The sequence below is a fragment of the Cajanus cajan genome, chromosome 9 (assembly GCF_000230855.2).
Source record: "Cajanus cajan strain Asha chromosome 9, NIPB_CcT2T_4, whole genome shotgun sequence".
In the NCBI taxonomy this organism is placed as follows: domain Eukaryota; kingdom Viridiplantae; phylum Streptophyta; class Magnoliopsida; order Fabales; family Fabaceae; genus Cajanus; species Cajanus cajan.
Window position 1 is genome coordinate 12880402 of NC_138525.1, and position 6507 is coordinate 12886908.

Genomic DNA, 6507 nt, shown 5'->3' on the forward strand with positions numbered 1-6507 from the left:
AATCAAATTTAACAACTTATCCTTTTTCATTGTTTAAAGCAAAACAATTACATCCAAAAACTTATATTAGGCTTTATTCCTTTATAAAGTTCATATGGATCCCTTTTCAAAATGGACCTAATCAATACCTTATTTAAAACATGACATACATATTTATTGCATAAACCTAAAAATACTTAGCAAAGTTATTTTTATTTAACATTATTTTTGTCAATTCTTCCAAAGACCTATTTTTCGTCTCCATTACTCCATTTTGTTGAAGGGTTCTTAAAGCAAAAAAAAATTATGGTCAATGCCATGTTTTTCACAAAATGACTCAGAATGGATCATTTTGGAACTTTACTCCTTGATCAATCCTAATAGATGCAATCTTAATGTTTTTCTCATTTTGAACAACTTTGACAAATTTCTTAAAAGTAACAAAAGTTTCACTTTTTATGGCTAAAAATACGACCTATGTAAATCTAGAAAATTTATCAACTAACACAAGACCATAACAGTTTTCACCTATACTCATTGTTCTAGAAGGACCAAATAAATATATGTGAATTAGTTACAAAGGCCTTGTAGTTGAAACTACATTTTTACTTTTAAAAAAAGGCCTTTACTTTTTTTCCCTTTTGGCAAGTGTCACATAGTTTATTCTTATAGAACTTGAGTTTAAGTAGCCCAATTACCAATTCCTTTGTAAGTTTATTTAAATGATCCATGTATACATGTGCAACACTTCTATGCCATAACCATGTATTATCTTCCTTAGACATTAAACATTTTTTGTGTTTATGCATATGCAAATTCTAAATCAAGCATATAAATGTTCTCAATTCTCCTACCTATGAATCTTAGTTCATTAGTTAAATAGTCACTAATCATGAAACAATTTTTTTATCAAATTCAATTTTATATCCCTTATCACAAAGTTGACTTATACTTAACAAGTTACGTTTAAGTCCTATAATAAGCAAAACATTTTCAATCATTGTGGAAGGGGGGTTGTCAATGTTACCATGGCCAATTATTTTTCCTTTGTTATTGTCCACAAAAGTCACATAACCTTCATGTTTCATCTCGAGGCTTAAGAACTTTGATGGGTCACCAGTCATATACTTTGAGTAGTTACTATTCAAATACCACATGAGACTCTTAGCTCTCAAATATTCTTACAACAAAATTAAAGACCAAATTTAGGTATCCAAGTGTGGATGAGTCCTTGCATGTTAGTACTCAGCCCTTGGCTCTTAGCAACCCTAACATAACCTCCACTAGGAACACCATATTTTCTAGTATAGCAATTTGTGGTGGCATGACCTTTCTTATAATAATAGAAACATGTAATATATGGCCTAGAATATGTCTTAACAAAGCTAGAGGTGTTTTTATAAAACACATTTTTATTATTTTAATTGGAACTAATTTCAGCCTTATCAAAGATATAATTTTGCTTTTCCAACAACATTTAAATTTGCTTTTCCATTTGTGAATCTTGCTAGTGTTTCTTTCAAATCAAAATTTTCTTTTCTTAAAACTAGACAAGTTTCACAATCCATTTTTGTTGTAGAAGAAGGTAGTGCACAAGATCATTCATATAGTTTATAAATTGTTTTAAGAGCATCATGCTCCAATTTTAAATCTTCTAGCTCTTGGTCAATTTTTATCAAAGTATCCTCATACCAACTTAATTTGCTTTTCATATTTTACTATTGAGGGTTCCAACTCTTATTGCTTCCTTGTGCACTTGGATGAAAGCCTATTGTAGCTTATCATAATTAGGGGAAGGTTCAAGGTCTAAATCACTTACTATACTTTACTAATCCACTCTAACCATTAGGCATAAATTTGCTTCTTTATCTTTCATTGAATCACTAGAGGAGCTCGTATAATTGTCCTCTTAAGCTATATAGGCATTCTTTCTTTTAACTTGTTTTTTACCCTTTTCTATCTTCTTGTTACTTTTTTAGATAGATAGGACATATGGCCTTAATGTTCCCTTACTTTCCATACTCAAAACAAGTAAATGGAATAACATTTCATTCTTCTTTCTTTTTGTTTCTCTTGTTGAAAACTTTGAGCAGGCTTGCTCTTCCTTATAAAGAATTCATTAAGCTTCTTCACCGTAAGGTTCAAATGCTCCATGTTTGAGTCATCGGATGGCTAGATGATAGTATGTATTAACTCATCTAATATATTTATCCGTCCAACATCTTGTTGCAGAGAGCCAAATCACTAATCGTTTACTAATCATTGTTGTTAATTCCTTCAGAGAATTGTCAACAACTTCATTTGGTTGTTTTTGGATGGTCATGAATGGTTTTTGGCTTGCGACAACTTTAATCATCAAGTTTTCAAGTTTAGGCATTGACAATTGTGGTGTATTTTGTGATTGTTAGAAAACATGGCTACTAGATCCCTTGAAGGTTGAAGATTGTTGATACCCTTGCTCACGATTATCCCCTTGTCCTTGATTGTTGTGATAGGAGAAATTTGGGTGATTTTTCCAATTGGGTTTATAAGTATTGGAGTAGATGTCTGTCTTGTCCTTATTGGGGTAATTGTAAAAATTGTGTAGTAATAATGTTCTCCACATGCCCTTCATGTTGTTTTGGCATTCCTGCTTGACAATTAACGGTTGTATGTCCATGAACACCACACACATATTTCACAACAAGAGTTAGTAGCACCTATCACATTAACATTGTCTTTTTCTAGCTTATCAAATCTTTAATTTAATGCGTCAAATTTAACTAAAAGAAGGTCAACCTTATTTATCTCATACTTACCTCCTTGGGAGGTTTTGTGCACTAAACTACTTTTTTCACCACCCATTGGCATTGGTTTACAGCTACTACATTAAAATATTATGGTTACCTCATCAAGTGATTTGTCTATAAACACCTAGTTAGCAATAAGGCGTAGCATCATCTTCTTGGATAATTTAGATCATCATAAAAAAATGGGTGATGAGACCCATATCATATCCATGATGTGAGCAATCCATTAAAACATCGTGAATCATATTTAAAGTGGTCTACAATGTACTATTTTTAATAACTATTAAATTCATCTTATTTCTATAATTATACTAAAAATATTTTAAAATTCTTCCCCTTCTTTTCAAATCTCTCAACATTAAAATTAAATTTAGAAGGAATTCCGCTCTCATTCACTTTATTTTCTTTCTCTTCCTAAAAATTAAACTAATGAAGAAAAAATTACAAAATCTCATCATTTTTCTCTATTTCTTCCCCTCCAAATGCTACGTAAGTATACAATGACAACTTCTATTTGATCGCACAACTAAACCATGCATAACTCCCTCAATAAAGAGAACAAAAATTTTCAAAGGAAATTTCTCCTTGCAGCTGCAATCGCGACTCAATAATGTAGTTTTGTGTTTAGGTCTCATTGATAGTTATCATGCGTGATTGTGCCATGTCATTGATTGTTATGGTATATGACATCATGAATCGACTACATGATTGGAATCTAAAAAACAAAAAACTATGGTGCCACCACCAAAATTTCCGCATATGTTATGTATGTAGGCATTTATGTTAGATCAAACATTCAAACAATACAAATCGGAGCTTAAAAATTAGCCTATAATAAGAAAACAAACCATAATAAAAACTAGTAAGTATGAACCATGAGAAACACAAGACCACTAAAGTCTAGCTTGAAATTTCCATTATTAAATATTTATTTTGTATTTAAGTATTTATTTAATTATTTTATATTAATATTTAATTAAAGATTTTAATATACTATTTTGTCATAAATATTTTATTTTTTATTTTTATAAATTAAATTATATTTTTATTTTAAGTTCCTAAATTATATATTTTAGTCTCTATGGACATAAATAAGAACTTTTTATTACATGACATTTTATAGAATCATATTTATTGACATGATATACTTAGTGATATCAACAATATATCATTAAACACGTTATCCAACGATAAGAATTATAAGAATTAAATAAAAAATTATAAAGAAAATATATTAAAAAATATTCAGCAACAGTCCAATAGCACTGCTCTTGTTCCGGAGAACACATAATTTGGAAGTCCCTTTCTCTCTAAGCAAAATGGAGGGGAAACTCTACGATCAAGTTAATAAAAAGTACAGGTGTGATGAACTGTGTTTGGGAATTTCCAAAATTATTTATTTATTTATGACAGCTTGATTAAATATTATTTTAATTACTGTTAAGTCAATAAATTTTAAGTTAATTATTTTACCAATTCAAAGACACGTCTAATTTTAAAAATATGCGTGCTAGCCTAATTTCCTCTACATATAATATGGAGCTTGCGTATTTTGTCAACGATATTGTGAAGATTGATATCAAGATTGGAGCCATCGTAGTTCTCGATATAGAGAAATTAATTAAAATTTTAAATGTAAGCTCTAAAGTTGAGATGTATAGTTAGATATAACCGTTTTTCGTGTCTATTTTTTAAGATAATTTTATCTTTAAATTTTTAAATAATATATATTTATATATAAATGAAATACATGAATTTATGTTTTGTTTCCACTTTTTAAAATAATTTTATTTTATTTTTAAATTTGTAAATAATAAAAATATAATATAGAAAATTAACTACTCATGTAATCACTCAAATAAGTTGATTATCTCTAACCACTCAAATGGTTATATACTTTTATTACTTAATCTTAATTTTTGTTTTATTTTAAAATTTTCAAATAAAAATAAAAATAAAAAATAATTATTAAAAATAAACCTAGACTCCACTAATAAAAAAAAATAAAGAAAAAATTATAAAATAAAATGAAAGTCGACAATGTGATAAATAATGTGATTAGAAATTTTAGTAATGTTTTTATATTAAAGTGTATATGAACATAATGTTGACTAATGGTAAACTATGTAGTATGTACATAAAAATTAATTTATTAAATGTACACACAAACATCCATATATACTATATCTACCTATGTTTAATACTAAAAACTTTCAACAGGTGGTATACATATACATATATATATATATATATATATATATATATATAGATATATAGATATATATATAAAATATAATATAATATAATATTTTTAGACAATATCCGACGCAATCTATTCAAAATATATTTTTAAAACAATAATCATATTTGATTTGGATGCAATTTTAAACTTTTTTTTAACTTGTTCAAAGCATGTAACTTATTTGGTTAAATTCACTTATGTAAAAACTTTAAGATTTAACTCATGTTCGAACTAAAAGAAAACTATAAATGTGTAAAAATAACGTAAAAAAATTAGTCCAGCAAATGACTAGAAAAATTAACACATTTGTCAGACTCAATTTTTACCATGTTTATAATTTTTATTTAAATATTAATTGAATTTCATAATTTCATATAATTAAATTTTTAGTTTGGTTATCCAAAAGAAAAATATTTTAGACACTATTTAAGTTTCGTTATTTTCATATTTATAACTTCTTTTTGTAATAATATTATAGTTCATTTATATATGTAAATTTTATGTAAGTTTTTTTTTTTAATTTATAAATTTTATGTAATTTAATTTCATAATATAATTTTTTTAGTCTTAAATCAATTTAAAATAAAATAATTAATCATTAATATTAACTCAAATTTAAAAACTAAAAAGTCAAATAATTTTTTTAAAATAAAAAATCAAAATAAATTTGTAGTAATTGATAAAAATATATTTTAACCAAAATAAAATAATACTTTGGAGATGTAAGCAAAGTCAGAAACTGGAGACAGCTATCTTCTTACGAGTAATATATTATATCCCACAACTGCCTTCTGACAATAAACTTGCTCAGAATTTCCAGTGAGCAGAAACTCAAATAAAAAATAAAAGAAAAGGTGAGTTGGATTTGGACTATAACGAAATTAGGACCAATAATAATGTTTTATTAATAATAATAATAATAATATTATTATTATTATTATTATCGCATGTGACATGTCATGGCTGCTATATCATTATTAATTCAAACAATTAACTAATGCAATTTCACTCGCACTAACCCAAATGATCACAAAGTCAACAAAACAGCAACGTGGACAATTAAGTAGACAAAAGAAGTCATTATATATATATATATATATATATATATATATATATATATATATATATATATATATATATATATATATATCATTTATCTCGTCTTTCACATGTATGTATTTTAAATTTATGGTATGGAAATTAAGAAATATAATTAATGTTGTTCAAAATGTTTTTTTAAACAATAAAGACATATTCCTAATAGGAAGTAATCTTCATATAATATTTTTCCACAATCTACTAATCATCATATGTTGCCCTTTGTTGGTATTAAAATTATTATTTAACTTCTTAGTATACATTTAGTTCAATTCTCTTGTTGATTAATTTCTCTTTTTGTTACCATATATTATTCATTTCTTTTTCTTTAATTTCACAATAAATGTGCAAGATAATTGAAAATTAGATAAAGATAAGGTGAAATTGACAAAATAATCT